Here is a 17,911-nt window from a genome sequence, read left to right as displayed (position 1 = left end):
GCTGTGTTCACACCAGATGCGGAACGCGCGGATAAATCGAGCTATTCGTACGGAAGTAGCCGCGTGAACATTTGAGTTTACTGGCTTCATTTGTGCATCAAACCCCGCTTCATTCGCGCGTCAAACTCCGCTTTATTCGCGCGTCAAATCCACTTCATTCGCGTGTTAAATTCACTTCAGAACAGACGCGGATTCGCGTGATGGGCAGGGCTTCTGTCAGGCAGGGCTTCTGAATGTCCGCTTAAGTTCAGATTTTTAAACTCAAGCCATTTGTGCGTCAAACGAGCAAAACACTCAATTCGTCCCACGCCATTCCTGCAATTTGCATCATTCGCGCTGGGCCATTTATGTGTATCACGCCGCAGGATGTCTATTCGCGCGTTTGCATTGACTTAAGATGTAAATCACTCGCGATTGATGCTTCTTCCTCATCTGGTGTAAACACAGCATAAGCATACAACCAGAAGGTGGTCGCTTTGGCGCCCTCTATGCAGCAACGAAGAAAAAGGTTTATAGTAGGAAAGAAAATTGTGTTCAACAGAATAAAGTAACTCAAACAGGTTTTGTACAAGTGAAGAGGAAGTAAATGATGACAGAGATCTCCTTTTTTGGGAAGTTATTTTGTACTGTACGTTTTTTGTTATTGTTAATTCTAGGAATTCTGTTACTATAGACCATTTTGAGGGATGTAAACGATAACAATGGTGCTAACGTATTTCCTGTTTTACATTATTAATTTCCATAGCTTCCGAGAATCCAAAAATGTCCACATATTGATAAATAATGTTATGACAGCTGTTTTAATGTCAGGAAATGATTTAATTGCATCTTGTTACAGTTAGGAAATAGTTTAACAGCAAGCAGGAAATGTTCTTGGGCCAATGACATGACTACATCGAAATGCTCTGGAATTCAAGTTGCAACGATATACAGTTCAGACTGTATAAACCAAAAGAGTCATTGTGGCAGCACAAGATGTGCAGATCCCATCTATGGAAAGGTCTTCAAAATCAACCTGATTAATTTTCCGTTCCTTTTACTGAAAAAGATAATTAAGAAATATTTAATGTAGGATTTTAATTAGACTGAATCCTGAATGCCGCCCCACATTGAGCTTGAGGGGTGTTTTTGTGGACCCAATGATTGAAATGTTTTAATCACTGATAAAATAGATTGGATGTGTGTGTGTTTTTTTTTTTCTTTCTCAGGAATTCCCACTGGCAGTTAAAATGAAAACCACCTTGATATTATTCAGAGTAAAGTAATTAGTAGAATGAAGATAAAGGCAAATGAACTCTTGATCAATACATTAACCGGCGCCCTTCTCTCTCCACCCACCTCCCTCTTTTCAAAATCAAATTAATTATACGCACTCCTCTCGGTATCAAAACCCTCTGTCGCTTTGTGCCAGGGACATATGGGTATCAGAGTAAATGCGTTACGGACAGCAGCACCTACACTTCCCGCTGTGAGATGCTTCTTTTTTTTTAATGCAGATTTGTGGTAGAGAGAAGCGAATCAGTGCAAATGATCTTGCTATCCAAGCCTGACAACGGAGAGGTCTCTAATGAACAGAACAAACACACACTGCTCTTTTCCCCTTTTTTTTTAAAATGAGAGCATACAAAGGCCATGGGTCTGATCAAACCCAAATATCTGGAACAGATAGTGTGCAGGGATGCCGCAGCAACTTTGATCGGAAGGAAGGTGCTTAGCTATTTTATGACCTTTAGCCTGCTTTGCTAGTTATGCTCCTGTTTTTGGTTTACGTTAGCATATCTTACTGATAGTTTGTAATATTAGTTTTTGTGATGCTCTTATTCTGAATTGTTCTGTGCAATAAAGCACAAAAAACAACAACATGAGGCTCTGTTGTCTCTGTTTTTAAATAGCTTGTCAGTGATAGCATTTAGCATGCAAAGTGCACAACATTTTGAGTGCTAGTCACAACGCAAGAGCTTTGTAAAACTCAACACTCTCGAACCAACCTGCAAGTGCAATTGATCTGGATTTGCGTGGCTAATGCAGAGGAGCTAGGCTGACAAAGCACACACTTTGGCGCGCTTTCTTTGATTTTTCTCTTTAGCATCACTGTGGAGAGATTAAAAGTGTATGATGAGGAGGTTTAGTACATCAATATGATGGAATTGGCAACATATCTCCCTGTCTTTTTGTTGTGTACTCCTTAGAAAACAGAACTAAAGTTTAAATGACATTGGAATCAAAATATTCAGATATGGTGGAAAATTCGTCTACAGGAATAGCTACACATGAAGTATCTGGCACACTTACATAGGAGCTACGGTCGGATTATTTAATAAAGTTGCTAATTCTTTTGGGGAGATGGACTTGTTTGTGGATGTGTCCGGTTCAAGGGCAAACCTGAGCGCCTCATTTGCATTCTTCTCTTTCTTTTAGCTCTCTCATGAATAAATCAGGCTGTTAAAACGGCTGCATTTACATCTCATTTTACACAAGCACAGTTGAGCAACTGAGTCTGACTGCTCTCACCCACACCATTAACTTAGAGAAGAAGATACTTTATATACAACTTAAACATGAGGGGGGGAACTTGGCATTTTGATTATAGCTAGAATAATGAAATAATTTTGAGAAAAAGAAATCATTTAAAGCCTCGCAAGCAGTGCTCTGCAGGTAATGCATCTGTATTTACCAATACCTACATATATATATGAAAAAAGTGTGCCTGCTGCACTTTTCACTCAGGCTACGCTTTGGTCTGCTGCTCCCGATAGAAGCATGTGTATTGATGTAACATCCAAAGCAAAATAAGCCTGACCATGTGATCATATGAGATATTTTGGCAGATGCTGTGTGCTTGGAGCCGAGGGGCTGAGGTGAGGAGCATCCAGCGGCGTCTCACAGTTCCGCTAGGCAGCACACTAATTGAGAAGTCGCTCAGGGGTTGAGCGCAGGGGGCTCGCTGCACTGCGCTCCCTATCCAAATCAAGCCCCTGTAAGTGGGGCTGACATGGACCAATCACCATCTGGAGGTTCCTCCACTAAACCCCCACCACTTCCTGACTAGCATGAAAGGATCTGCTGCTTTCCTCCCCCTTCTTCATCTCCATAAAAGGCTCATTACTAAGGTGGCGCAACTGAGGGTCTGAGGCCAAACCGGTCCACATAAACCGCGGTGCATCTATCGGTGAGCAGGCCTGAGTGTTTTGCAGAGCTGCCAGTCATATATTGACAAAGATGGCAAGGCATTCCAGAGTGGGTTCCGTTGTTAGGAGAGGGTAACGCACACAAAATATTGCAGAGCCCTACAGCAAGCATTTCAAAGTAGGTCCAAGGTTTAAGATAGAGCTGGGGTGCTTTGTTCAGTTTGGTTGTTAAACTTGCATGTAAGAGAGACAGGGGTTGATGCTGCAATGTGGTCTATTGAAAGCTGCAAACTTATCACTGTTAAAAAAGGACTGATGCCTTCAGTGACTCTTCGGTCTAAAGGAGTAAGCATAGTAGACATGTCTGGAGAGAGGGAGTTTGCTCGGACCATAGACCCACCAAGATGTACTAAATAATTGGATGCTCAGAAGGTGCGAAAGGCGAGTGAGAACGCCTAAAACAATAAGTCTGAGATCTTGCGTTTTACCCCTCAACGTGTTTCTTAGCCAAACAGTTGGGATTTAGGAATGCTTGCGGATTTACAGACACTACTTGCAGTAAACTGGAGGTGTAGGTTTTATGCAACCCAAATTGGGTTTACACCTAACGGCAAAGCACTAGCCAAAAGAACTTTTTTTTGCGTTTGCTTCTGATCCGTCAACAACATGGCTGTCTTTGTTACTCTGTTCAATTCGCTATGAATAGTTTAAAGGCTACCAGGCCATGCTTCAGAGAAGAAAGGCGTTTTTTTGGCCTCCCTCTCAGGGCAGGGAATCCATTCCTGTCTTGTTTGCTGGACTGGGTCTGCTGCTTTATCACAGGTAAAAGAGGAGTTGGTTTTGGAGGGATTGCGCTAGGAGCTTGGAGAATGAGCCGCGAGGTTTTCAAATGGCTGTGTTGTGAGCCAAGATGGCGGACCGCTTCCAAGCTCACAACCCTGAAACAAAAGCCGATCAGTGTCTGCCAAAGCTCTGGGGGCGGCAGAGGGGCTTGCATATCTCGGCATGTCAAGCGACAAGGCTGGTTATCACACTCTCACATGCCGGCAGAGAAGAGATGCCAGCCAAGGATGCAGTGGCACCACCTCCCCAACCACACCTGTGCCAGACAAGGCAATGATGTTTCTTGTTAAAAAAACATTGAACTTCAGTTTTAAATGGGAAATTAGAAAGCAAGACGTGCTGTGCAGTTACAGATCATGCAGACTTATAAAACCCCTGCACAAATCGATCCCTTTCGGATGCCAACTCAAGGCCTAAAATTCTATATTTGATCTTCAAATTGTTCAACTCAGCAGCAGATATAACATGTGGCCGATATTCTATAGCCGCACATCTGCTCAATCTGCGCAGATCATGGACGCACCACAAGCAGAGAAGAGCTCAAATGAGGTAATGTATGCATGGAAATGACCTTCGGCAATCCTCACAAAGAGGGGGCTGAGAAAGGTCAAATAGCCTCCAAACTGTGCTCAAGTTTAATTAAAAAGACAAAGACAAGCGGTAAGTTCCATACGCTCAGCCCAGATTACAGCTTCTCGCTCAGGCGAGCCAGGGCCTGAATTCTTTCAGGAAGCTCCCAGACCTCTTCCCAGAAGGCCTTGCGCCATTTTCCCCATTCCTTTGATGTCAATATAGAGCATTTATTAAGGGCATAAAGGTTAATCTCTGAGGAGCAAGGATATCAAATGGTTGGGAGCGGAGGAAAAAGAAATCCACATAAATGTCGGCTGGATAAAGTTAAGTTACGGGAGTGATCGTCCCGTTGAGTCCAGTCAGCAGGTGCAGGATTTAATTTCAGCATTAAGCGATGGCCACAGTTTCTGGAAATTAATGTAACGACAAGAGCGCGGGGAAAAATGAAGTGCCCATATGGTCGTAATGCCCGTGGAAGTGCTTTCGACAATGAGATGTATCGCGAAAACTATTTCGGGAAAGTCATCTCATCAAAAATGAAGCCCCATAAGGTTAGAGTTGATTCAAGCCTAATATAACCTCATTCAGCAGCTTTGGGCACTCAAATAAATGAGGACAGAATGAGGGTTGGAACAAGAACAGCAAGTACCTATTTCTTTCTATGTAACTATAAGTGATTAAGGCCTATTGTCATTGATGTATGTACAGACTGTCGTGAATTCCTTGGCAGCCAAGCTTTCCCCTTTTTCTACTATGTATGCCTGCAGTTCTCTAAGATGTAAGCAAAGAAAAAGCAAAAAAAAAAAAAAAAAAAAAAGGAAATCAATACAGCTGAATGTGCAATGTGAATGTGAAGGAACTGTAAACAGTGGAAAAACAGCTCCTCCAGCGTTACGATAGCAGATAATATCACACTCAGCAGGTAGTCGTGCTTTAAGAGCATGTGTTCCTCAGCCAGCAAGGTGTTTTTCCACGGCCGGCAATTTCAGCCCTAGCAGTCCTACAAGGTATCACCTGTTACTGCCAGGCATCATGAATGCAAAATGATGGCTTTCTGCAAACATGGTGTATTTCAAAACCATTTAATGAATGCTCTGTGATCATCCATTTTGTGCGTGATTATATATTTTATTTAATTTAATTTTATTTTCATCCATTCATTTTCTTGTCGGCTTAGTCCCTTTATTAATCCGGGGTCGCCACAGCGGAATGAACCGCCTTTATTTTATTATATTATATTATATTGTATTATATATTCTATTTTATTACATTCATTCATTCATTCATTTTCTTGTCGGCTTAGTCCCTTTATTAATCCGGGGTCGCCACAGCGGAATGAACCGCCTTTATTTTATTATATTATATTATATTATATTATATTATATTATATTATATTATATTATATTATATTATATTATATTATATTATATTATATTATATTATATTATATATTCTATTTTATTACATTCATTTATTCATTCATTTTCTTGTCGGCTTAGTCCCTTTATTAATCTGGGGTCGCCACAGCGGAATGAACCGCCTTTATTTTATTTTATTTTATTTTATTTTTTATATTATATTATATTTATTGCATTATATTATATTATATTAAAAATATATTAATAAATATATTAATAATTAAAAAAGTATATTTTATTACATTTTATTTTATTTTATTTTATTCTATATTATATTATATTATAATTTATTATATTATATTATATTATATTATATTATATTATATTATATTATATTATATTATATTATATTATATTATATTATATTTTATTACATTTATTTCATTTTATGATATTTTATGATATTTTATATTATATTATATTATAGAGTATTATATTATATTATATTATATTATATTAATATTATTTTATTACTTTTTATTTATTTATTTATTTTATTTTATGCATCATGAATTTAAATGGAGGGAATTCTGCCAATTTTTCAAAACCATTTATCGAATGCACTGTGATCATCCATCTTGAGCATGACTATTTGGCCAATTTAAATGAACACATTAGTTTGGCAGGTGCGAGATAAGATATATAGTAACACAACAACTCCAGTGAGGCGAAACACGTTAAAATAAAATCACATTTAGAGGTACAAAGCAATAAAATGAGGCACACATGCAGGACGTTTGACTTCAGTGAAAAGACCTTTCGCTGTTTGGTAGGGAAACAGTGGCAGTCCATGGCAATAAATCCACAGGGTTTCTTATTGGACCAAATCAAACCCGTCTGAAGCCCCTAGGTGGCCCTTTTCGATCAGAAAGTGGGGTCAGAGTTGACATTTAATCTAGCCTCGGCCTCATGGAGTCTGTCTACCCGTGGCACAGTTGAAGCCATCCAACATTTTGCCTCCCATAAATCCACAAAACAAACAGGACTTGAAAAACAGTCATCCCGCCTTTCCCCTCCTTCCGCTTTCGGCTTATTACAAGGTTCCCATACGCAGGTTTAAGAGTGCAAGCAGTGCCTGGAAAAGGTAGTGTGGATTAGGTCTTTATAGTCCTCTCCCAGATTAGATGGAAATCATAACACAGACCAGTGCACTGAACTCTGACCCCAGCAAAACCAATTTCATTTGGAGAGATTGGAGTGATGTAGCTGGATGTCTATGTGGTACAGTGGAGAAAATTAAAGCAGGATTTGTAATGCATTCAAAGTGAGAGTGCACGGGAGAGGAGGTGAGCACAAATAAATTGCTGTCACTACCCTCCCACACACATCTCCGGCACCCTGTTTCAGTTATAACATTCATTTTAATGGAAACTTGTTGGATTAGAGGTGGTGTAGGGAGATTGGAGGAACACTTATTTGGAATTGCTCTGACCACAGCAATGCAACTATGCAGAGAATGACAAATATCCATGAGTCTCTGCGAATAAAAATGCAGAATTAATTATAAGTAAACACACCTAGAGACTGCAGGCTAATGTATTGTGTCTTTCTGTTTGTCTTTCACACTTTACAACAATTTACAAAATGTTAGTTCACCTATTTAAGCATTTGTTTTAATTTTCCAATATAAAATGATTTAATAGTTATTATTAATTGTATATTAAGATGCATTTTTATATTTATTCATTATAATTGTCCAACATTTATTCAAAATAATTTAATACTTAGTATTAGTTTTATTATTTAGGTGCATTTATATTTGTTTGTTAATATTTTCCAACATTTGTTCAAAATATTTAATAAATAGTATTAGTTGCAGTATTTATGTGCATTAATACATTTATGCATTATAATTATTCAACATTTGTTCAAAATTATTTAATAATTATTATAAGTTGTAGCATTTATGTGCATTTATATATTTATTTGTTATAATTGTGCAACATTTCTTCAAAATTATTTTATAATTATTATAACTTGGAGTATTTATGTGCATTTATGTATTTATTTGTTATAATTGTGCAACATTTCTTGAAAATTATTTAATAATTATTATAAGTTGGAGTATTTATGTGTATTTATATATTTATTTGTTATAACTGTGCAACATTTGTTCAAAATTATTTAATAATTATTGTAAGTTGGAGTATTTATGTGCATATATATATTTATTTGTTATAATTCTGCAACATTTCTTCAAAATTATTTAATAATTATTATAAGTTGGAGTATTTATGCGTATTTATATATTTATTTGTTATAATTGTCCAATATTTGTTCAAAATTATTTGATAACTATTATAAGTTGGAGTATTTATGTGCATTTATATCTTTATTTGTTATAATTGTCCAATATGTGTTCAAAACTATTTATTAGTTATTATTAGTTTATTATTTGTGCATTTATATATTTATTTGTCATAATTGTCCAATATTTTTTCACAAATATTTAATAATAATTATTAGGTGTAGTATTTATGTGCATTTATATATTTATTTGTTATAAATGTGCAACATTTCTTCTAAATTATTTAATATTTATTATAAGTTGTAGTATTTATTTGCATTTATATATTTGTTTGTTAAAATTTTCCAACATTTGTTTCAATAGTTATTTAAAAAGTATTATTTAGGTGGAGCTGAGTATTTGTTTTCCATGCTGAAAATAAGTTAAACATTCATATTTTTCTTTTATATTTTTAACATAAGGATTAAAATATGATTTTTAAAATATATTTTATAAATTATAATAAATATATAATATGATATAATAGTATTATAATATTGTTAATATATATAGTTTTACCTTTTAAAATATTTCATAATAATAACAACAACAACAATTATTCTTCTTTTTTGTTAACTATTCCAATTTATTTATTTATTTATTAAAGTTTAGACCATGGGTTGTCAGGGTGGAGGTGTGGCTTGAGGTGAAAGCAGTGAGGGAGACATTCAAATGCTTTTTTTTTTTTTTAGTTTTTTTTCAAGCGTCTTTGCCCTGTCCTGTTCTAATAGATAGCTCCGCGCTCTGGCAAAAGGTATGCTTAACAGTGCCAGGTGGTGACATCTTAATTTTTCACGGCTGGAAACATGGCCGTGCCCTACTCTCCAATCGCTCCCATGCATTATTCCTGCCTTAAGCACTCGTCCTCTGGGGAAGCAGGCAGGGAGGAGGGGGTATTGTTTTACAAGGCGTCCAGCTGCGGCCTAGTTGCCTTGCCCTGGGTTCTTTTCAAGGAGTTGTCGTGGGTCTGACCCCCTCTGGCTGACAGTTATTAATAATAACGCGCAGCGGGGAATAGTTCACCTTGTGGCGATGGAGCGGCCGCGGCTGTTTAGAGGCTTGCTGTGCAGCTCCTCCGGGGGCTCGAATCATACAGGACGCCACGGGGAACAAATAAAACAAACAGTGGGCAAAGACAACGAAATTCTTACTAACTTTCTTGGGTCATTGCAATAGATTTATGAGAGGTTGTGAGCGTGTTATAATACGAACTCTCAGGTGGCTACGTAGGTGTTGGGAAAAGTACATTTGAAATCTAAATGTGCATTAATCTCATCGCTGAGGCTGTTTGAAAGCATCCTGATTTTTTATTTTATTTTTTTCCTGAGCAAATCATATAGGAATAGTTCACTAAAAAGGCACGTCTTGGAGCTTCTTTGGCTTTAAAGAAAACACAAAAGAGAGGTAAGGTGTGGATCTTCCCTTGCCTCATGACATTATGATTCCTAGGATAACAATTTGATTCTAAAAGGATTCTTGATCCATCACAGTGCAATTCTAATATTAATTATAACATAATCACAGCACGGTTATAGAGAAAAGTTACGTAAAAAAGACAATAATTTAAAACAAATTATAAAATAATGTATCATTAAAAATGTGATCTATTTACATATATTTAACATAAGCATTAAAGTACAAAATCCTACTAAAAATTATTGATCTCTCTTTTGTTTTGCTGTTTAATTACATTGATGACGAAAGGCCTAACGCACGGATCCAATATAATGATACCCATTAGAATTGTACCAACTGCTTAAACATACATTTGAGGCAGGGGTGTCAAACTGCACAGTTTAGTTCCAACCCTAGTTCAACACACTTACCTGAAGGTTTCAAACAAGCCTAAAGGACTCAATTAGTTTGATCAGTTGTGCTCAATTAGGGTTGGAACTAAATTGTGCCGAGATGCCGTCCTCCAGAAACTAAGTTTGACACCTGTGATTTAAGGCATAGCTGACAATGTTTATGTCAATACAGATATTTTAAAATAATTATTCAATCACCATGTGATCTTCCATACGGTAAAAAAAATGCTAGAGTGCACACAATCAATTTGTGTGTGGACAACATGAAGGAATTAAGTTACCTTATTTGTTTAACCAAACTGAAGTGGATTGAACACAATTAAGATAAAGCAAAGGTGAGGTGTGAATCTTCACTTGCCTCATGACTTGATTATGACTCCTAGGATAACGGTTTGATTCTAAAATGATTCTCGATGCATCAGTGCAATTTTTGTATTAATAATAACTTCATAATCACAGCAAGGTTATTAAGAACACAGACATGAAAGCAAAAAAAAAAAAAGATTTTCCTTATCTAAATGTATGAAATAATAAATTGAAAAAAAATCTATTAAAATATATTTAACAGAAGCATTAAAGTGCAAAATTATACTGAAATAATGAATCCATCTTTTCTTTTGCCGTTTAATTAACATCAATGACAAAAGGCCTGATGCACGGATCTAACATAATGATACACATTAGAGTATCCCCAACTGCTTACACATACATTTAAGGCATAACTGACAATGTTTATGTCAATACAGATATTTTTAGTTAATTATTTAAGAACCACGTCATCTTCAACAATGTAAAAATTGCTGGGTTCCACACAATCGATTTCTGTTTGGAGGGCCTGAAGGAATTAAGTTAAATTTGTTAGCCAAAATTTGAGCAGATTGAACATAAAACAATTAAGTTCTAAAAAGAAAGTGTAAAAATCCCTCCTTCACTTAAAAAAAAAGCTAAATATTTTTAAAATTAGATGTTTAAAGATGGCAGATGCAAGTCATACATAATATTCCACTACTCTATAACTCTAAAACATTATATATTATGTTATAATTGCCTAAATTATAGGTGACATACATTTTTTAGAATCTTTTTCACAGATCTATTAAAAGTTTGGCTTGATATTAAGATAGTAAAAGAGTAATTGCTGCATGAAGAAAGTCACTCTTGAGTGACCCGGCTTGCATGAAAACTGGTCTTCACAACATTTCGTTCGCAGTATCAAAGTATGAAGTTCAGCAGAAAGGAACAGAAGGCGGTGAGGGGCTGTCTAATGAGACGAAGGGGATAAAGAGGTAAAGTGTCCAGAGCCGCAACACCATTAAAATCTTCACCGAGAAGAAGCCCTTTTGTACACGCTGAGTGCTCTGTTGTAACGAGTGCCGTTGAGACTGAGCGCGAAACACCCGCCGAATCCACACCTCAAGTGCCTGCGATCCTGCAACACTCCTACTGGAGCACCTCTCCACGAGGATTTACCTCCTTAAAGTCATCAATATTTCCTCTTCTGAGTTCATAAGGCCACACAGACTTGTCTGAAAATGTTACTTTTGTAAAGTTGACGCTCGAAACTTTTTAAAACAACACTTTTTTTAATTATTATGACCAGTCAGAGTGCCTAAATAATACACTTTTGCTTAGACATTAATTCAAATTTTAATTAAAATTCTTGTTGTTGATTAAAAAAAAAAGGTTCATGGAGATGTTATGCATCAACTTCCCACTTAAGATTTAGATGATTGTTTTCTTGGCTAATTAAGACTGTGGAGCACTTTTTTAGTCATTAACGGATGAACCGGAGATGGACAAAGAAAAAAAAACACACCAACTCACGATGAAACTATAATATATACTGTATAACAAAAATCTCAAATGTCTTGCATCACAAAGACGGTAAGATTAATGACAATAAATAAATTAAATGAAGAGAAAAAAGCTATTGTTTAACAGACAGAAAAAAAGAAAAAACAATTACAGCACAGGTGCACCCAGAGAAAACAGCTTTATGTAGGATGCAGAGACTTTTCAATAGCCGACCTTGCAAACATGTCCCCGAGGGCCTAGAAATTTGTCAGCTTGAAATGGCGCTGCCAACTTAAGTAACATGGGATGCTTATAAAGAATTTTGATGTTTTAAAAACCGATCAACATTCGTCTAATGTGTTGGATAGCATTTTAATCAAGCTGAAGTTAAACACCTCAATGGGAATGGTGAATTGTTCCTCTGTCAACTGTATTGTTTTGTAAGTTTTATAAAATGCTTTTATCTTAATCCAAAGAGCACGTTTCACCTGCTTTTAAAAGGCTGTTTATATGCTGTAGACTGGAATCAGTCCAGACCTGGATTGAATTTCCAAACAAAATTCAATATATTAACCATGGAGAAGATTAGTTATTAAATAGATGCACTGTAAAAAAAAATGTGTTGCTGACTTTAAGATGCAAACAAAGTTATTTCTAGCACTATATCTAGTACTTCTTTTTAAGTAGCATAGCATTATACAAAAACACACATTGTCAGGAATTATTGATCATATAATTTTATACAGTAAAAAAAAGCTAATTCAAGTGATGCTAGTTAATTGCAGAATATATTTAGATGTAAAACAGATTATTTGTTTTTACCACCAGATTGCTATTTAAATGTGCTCAAAGAAATTGTTAAATAACCGAAATTGTACTGCATGTTTTTTGTACAATAAATTACCAACCCAAACAATACATATTTTAAAACTGCTACAAAGTTGTTTCAAAGTTTACAGTTTTGCAGCATTTTTTAGTTATGAGACTTTCTGTCTCCACTCTACAATGTATAGGCATTGAAGTTGAGAAGTGTTCACGTCGTGGGGGTGATCTTAACAAACTGCTGTTACAAAGTGAAGCCTTTTGAATTTTCACTTTAGATCCATTGTCTTTAAAAAGTTTAAACGAGGAGTCTTTTTCATTAATAATTCTTTAATGTTTAATTAGGTGTTTGGCTTTTTATATGGTGTTTTTTGGCTTATTTTCTGTTGTATATTTTGTTGTAATTTTTTGTATCCTGGTAAATTCTGTTTTTCATAATTTGTGATATAATAGTATGGTTTGTTTCTGTATTTTCCTTTAAAATATCTAAGTTGTATAATTAATATATGTATTATATATGTATATATTTTCGTTTTTCCTGTTATGGGATATAGGATATCATGTGATCCGGAAGTGTACAAAAGGGAGCACCTGATTATGATGAACACTGTCTTTTGAAGAGTCGTGTGGCTTGAAACGTTACATGTTTTGTGTCAGCCTTTTCAATTTAAAATTGCATTTTTGGAGCTTTGGTGTTGCTGCCTTTGTTGAATATATAATTTGCACTTTTTGCGTTTTTTTTTTGCATTTATTTTTGCTTTTGTAAAGTTTTTCCATTTCATTTCATTTCATTTTTTAAATCAAAACTTGATTAGACATCAAGGTCCTATAATTCTAAAAAAAATTGTTAAAACATTGTCATTAATTAAAATATTTTTTTATAGTGTGATACAAAAATCATAAGACAAATAGATGGTGTCAAATGATAGAAAATAACTAGCCATTACAATTTCAAAATTTATTCTAAGCTTGTTTTACTTTTATTTACACTTACACCAACCCTTACACTCTTGTTTCAAGAGTTGATGCTTAGCTATTGCTTGATACTGATTGCAGGTTTGGCATGATGTCCCAGGAGAGAACCCTGAGCTCAAAGATACTTGAGCCCAGGGCTCCTGCCTGGTCATATAGCATAAAACGGGGTCCAAGATCAGCAAGGTATTGAAAGCTCCCCTTGGTAAAGGTGGAAATAGGGGGATTCTTCAAAACGAAGATACTTGAAGTAAAACAAACCAGGCTATTTACTGAAGGCTAGGATTTATCTGATTGGTTTAACAATGATTGGGATGCGGGACCAGCTGTGATCAATCATAGCATGTGATCCCTTTAAAAGTAATTTATAAAACTCCACTTAAAAAATAAAATTAATCAGAATTTTCAGCGCAAATATTATTTGTTCAACTTAACCCAATTCAAATCAGTTCATTTGACCCACTTTGGTACAATTTTTGTGCATTACAAAAACCAGAAGTTTACCCTTTTATCATCCTACATAAATACTTCCATAACTAGATTTTGACGACTGCTAAACTATTGTTACATTACTTACTTTCCAACACCGATTCTGACTGCAAAACAGTGTGCAATGCTAGCAGTGCTCTGTTTTAGCATTCAGTGTTTGTCATACCCAAAATCCTATCTAATGCCCTTCAGAGACAGAGAGCAGTGCACTGTTTGTGAACATCTGCACTGGTCATTAGAACAAGCGATGGCCTCAATCTTTCAGCTGCCTTCAAAAAACGACTGCGAGGAGAAAACAAGACAAACTACACCGGGCCGCATTGCGCTAGTCCCGCAGGAGACACCAGGCTAACCTTTAACAGACAACACGGCTGCGACTTTGCTTCTTTAGTGTCACGTCAGCTGGAAGTAAATAAATAAACGCATTCATATTTGAGAATGATTGCTCTTAACTAAACTAGAGCACTGGAGAACTTCTGAACTAAGAAGTTATGCTTTGGTGACCTTTACGAAATTACAAGGAGAGTTAGCCGAAGGGGAAAAAATGAGTATTGCACACCTGCACAGCACACGAAACATAGATTAAACTAAAATAGCTGATTGCACACGGTTTGTGTTGAGGTCCACATAGTGCGATTTTTCAAATAATTTGTCTCTGTCTCCTTAGGTGGTGACTCTTTGGACTGCTCCGTGGCACAAACCCAAATATGATGCTTCTCATGTTTTTCAAGGGCGATAGTGGGCGAACTTCACTTTGCATGGTGGTGAAGAGCAGCGATTGCATCCGAGGTACAGTGTATTTTCCCCTTTATAAAGAGTGTAAGCCACCTACATTTTTTAATGCCTCTACTTTATCTTTGTCGTTCAAAATGTGCAATCCTGAAATCATTGTCGCAACAAAGTAATTATAATTTATCTGTGCTGTAAATGCGCAGCAGAAACGAATCACAAGACCAATTCCGTCCTCACATTTTGTTGACCTACAGATAAACATGTGGCACATCCATAAATGCATATAATCTGCAGATGCAAAAAACTGTTTGAAAAAGTCAAAGATACATTTTTATGGTTCATTTCCAAAAGTTTACACAGCATAAGGTAGATGCGGACCACAGAGTGGTTCCTGAATGAAGGCCGAGAGAGGAAGGGAGTGGAAAAAAAAGCAAGTTATTACAACCAAACCGTGCTTTACATGTTGGTTATCTTTCACCGATAGCCAGCTTTCCATAACGGTAATAAATCCAGTCATGTTGACTGCCCTGTGAGTTTGCCTGCATTTACAATCTTAGTAAAACCACTGTAGAGGAAAATTGAAGTTGGATTAAAAAAATGAATGAATAGATAGATAAATAAATAAGTGGTCACCCTGCGCTGTCTTTAAAATGGATGCCTGAAATTTACAGTTTTCCATTAACTGATGCCTAACAGCTTCCCTGCTCGCATGCTAGGCTTTCCTGTCGGTAACTACTTTCTGACAGGGTTCATTTTTGCCCGTTTCTCGACTTGCCTTTTTGGTCTGCTCCTTTTAACTTTATCGCTTCCCGCTATGAAATGTAACTGCATCGGCATAAACACTGGCATGCCGGTTATTACCTTTATCATCAATGGAGATGTCGGCTTGGTATCAAAAGAATCATTTGTTGTTGATATGACAGGTCGTTTTTCTGTATATTCAGAGCAATCGTCAGGCCCGACTCGATAATTACCTTCTCGATGCTTTGAATATGAAACGAATGATATTCTATCCTCAAACCAAAAAAACGATTTCTGCCTCTCCTTTCAACAAAACCCCACATCATCCTTGATAAAACATACTAAGGGAGACAGGTCCAGGAAGGCATAAATCTTTTTTTTTCCCTTATTTAATTTGTTTTTGTGTGTGTTGCGATAGGGATTATTATTTCTCAGCTGGTGGGATCACATCGCTCATGGTTGTAGACCCCTGAAGAATTCTATTAACCCTGGTTATGTCAGCCTTAATAACATGCCACACTGCTAAACAGGACTGGATTGATTCTGTGCGGACGGTGGGGGTGGGGGGGAATCTTGTATAATAAATCCAAGCATAATTTACTTGGAATAAGGACGGGCGAACGAGAACACAGAACAAAGAGGAAGGGATTAAGTCTATCTCTTATCTCCCCTGCACTAACTTAAGAAAATAAATAAGGAAACGATCCAATCGAGGGGAGTGCGGGAGGACTGGTGGTGTTGCAGATGTGATTTGAGGGACTGGTAGTGTGCCATGCTCGCCCCTAATTTGCTGTTGCAGAGAAGACGTGGAGCTGGAGGTGAAGAAAGACTTTGTGATGGCCAGAATCGAATCGATTTAGTATCCTTGAACTTTGAGGATGAAAGAATCACATTAGGTGCATTAGGTTTAGCGGTTGAGGTGTTCGAATTATTAAAAGGTAGAAAATACACATGCGCATGGTAGAAACCCTTGGCGTAGCTCATACACTGCCATCTCCTAATGACACATCTATCTCTGCCGCTGTTGTTTGAGGCACCAACTTGTCGTGAATGAAGATGCAGTTTAGCAGGGCACAGTCAATGAGGCTTACTGCGAGATGGTAATCTCAGCCTGCCTCTGGCCCTCTGGCGATGCTTTACAGTCGCGTTTCCCCAAAGCCTGCTTGTGTACCGCGCCTAATGGAGACTCTCTCATCGCCCATGCCAAAATTAAATGAACTGTGCCTTTTCAAAAGCGCCTACTGTAGCTTCTAGCACTCTCACAAAGCTGTGACTCCCTGGAGCATCTCGTTGAGCGTTTGTATCATTTTATATACATAGCGCACACGTTTACATGTACAAGTGTGTGTAACTGCTTGGTAGAAAGACTAGGAGGGAACAAAATGCTGCACTGATTGAGTTGCTTCATGCTAATTCTGATGATACAATGATGGTAAATTGTAAATGAACACATCGTAACTCTGTGGTAATGGTTTTGTTGCATTGATCCTAATATCTTGATAATATCATTAAATTAATATCCTAGTCTTTCGATTCACTTATTTCAAGTGTGCAATCTGACGATGTCAGGCTTGATGTAAATTAGGTTATGTGAGATAAAGAGAATAATGCACTAATATAGCTTCATAAGTATTTTGATACCTAATGATACTCAGTAAACATATGCGGGTCAAAACTGCCCCAAACATATGATGTGTAACATCTCTCAAAAGATCATTTTAGGTAATTTAAGTATCCTAAATTATATATCTATACATTTTTAAAGATGCTTTCATGAATTATCTCAAAGACTATAATTGACCCAAATGCGACATAAGGACAAATTTTAATTGCATTGGTCCCACTTTATATTAAGTGGCCTTAACTAATATGTACTTTCACATGAATTAATAGTTTGTTACAATGTACTTATTGTGTAAATACATGTATTTACTATGTACTTATGCTTGATTAAATACATGTATGTAATTACATCTGTCATTAACGTTTGTAATTACATTTGTAAATACACTGTTGACCATCCCTTACACCTTAACCCACCCTTTCCCTACCCATGCCACCAAACCTGTCCATAACCCAACCTCTACCCCAACTTAAAAGCACCACAAGTGTTCTCAAATACATTATAAACACAGTAAGTACATTGTATTTATTTTTTGATGTAAGTACATAGTAGTTAAGGACACTTAATATAAAGTGGGACCATTGCATTTTTAAAATAATAGTTTAGAAAAATTGTTGCATAGTCAAAAATCAAAGGTCAAATGACGCAACCATTTTTAATCACCTAAAGGCCAAGAAAAA

General features: G+C 36.4%; 1 protein-coding gene and 1 long non-coding RNA gene across 14 annotated transcripts in view; one reads left to right on the top strand and one right to left on the bottom strand.

Annotated features, from left to right (window-relative positions):
• The window catches only part of LOC141381601 (uncharacterized), a 103,923-nt gene that overhangs the window by 16,376 nt on the left and 69,636 nt on the right, over positions 1–17,911 (top strand). Inside the window, exon 2 of the long non-coding RNA XR_012401992.1 lies at positions 14,802–14,923. This is a non-coding gene — a long non-coding RNA (uncharacterized lncRNA). The remainder of the gene's footprint in view (positions 1–14,801; positions 14,924–17,911) is intronic.
• Positions 1–17,911, bottom strand: part of lmo3 (LIM domain only 3) — a 66,570-nt gene that overhangs the window by 39,820 nt on the left and 8,839 nt on the right. The window lies entirely within an intron of this gene.

Source organism: Danio rerio, chromosome 4 (assembly GCF_049306965.1).
Source record: "Danio rerio strain Tuebingen ecotype United States chromosome 4, GRCz12tu, whole genome shotgun sequence".
NCBI classification, from domain to species: Eukaryota; Metazoa; Chordata; class Actinopteri; order Cypriniformes; family Danionidae; genus Danio; species Danio rerio.
This window is presented reverse-complemented; position numbering and strand designations above follow the sequence as displayed.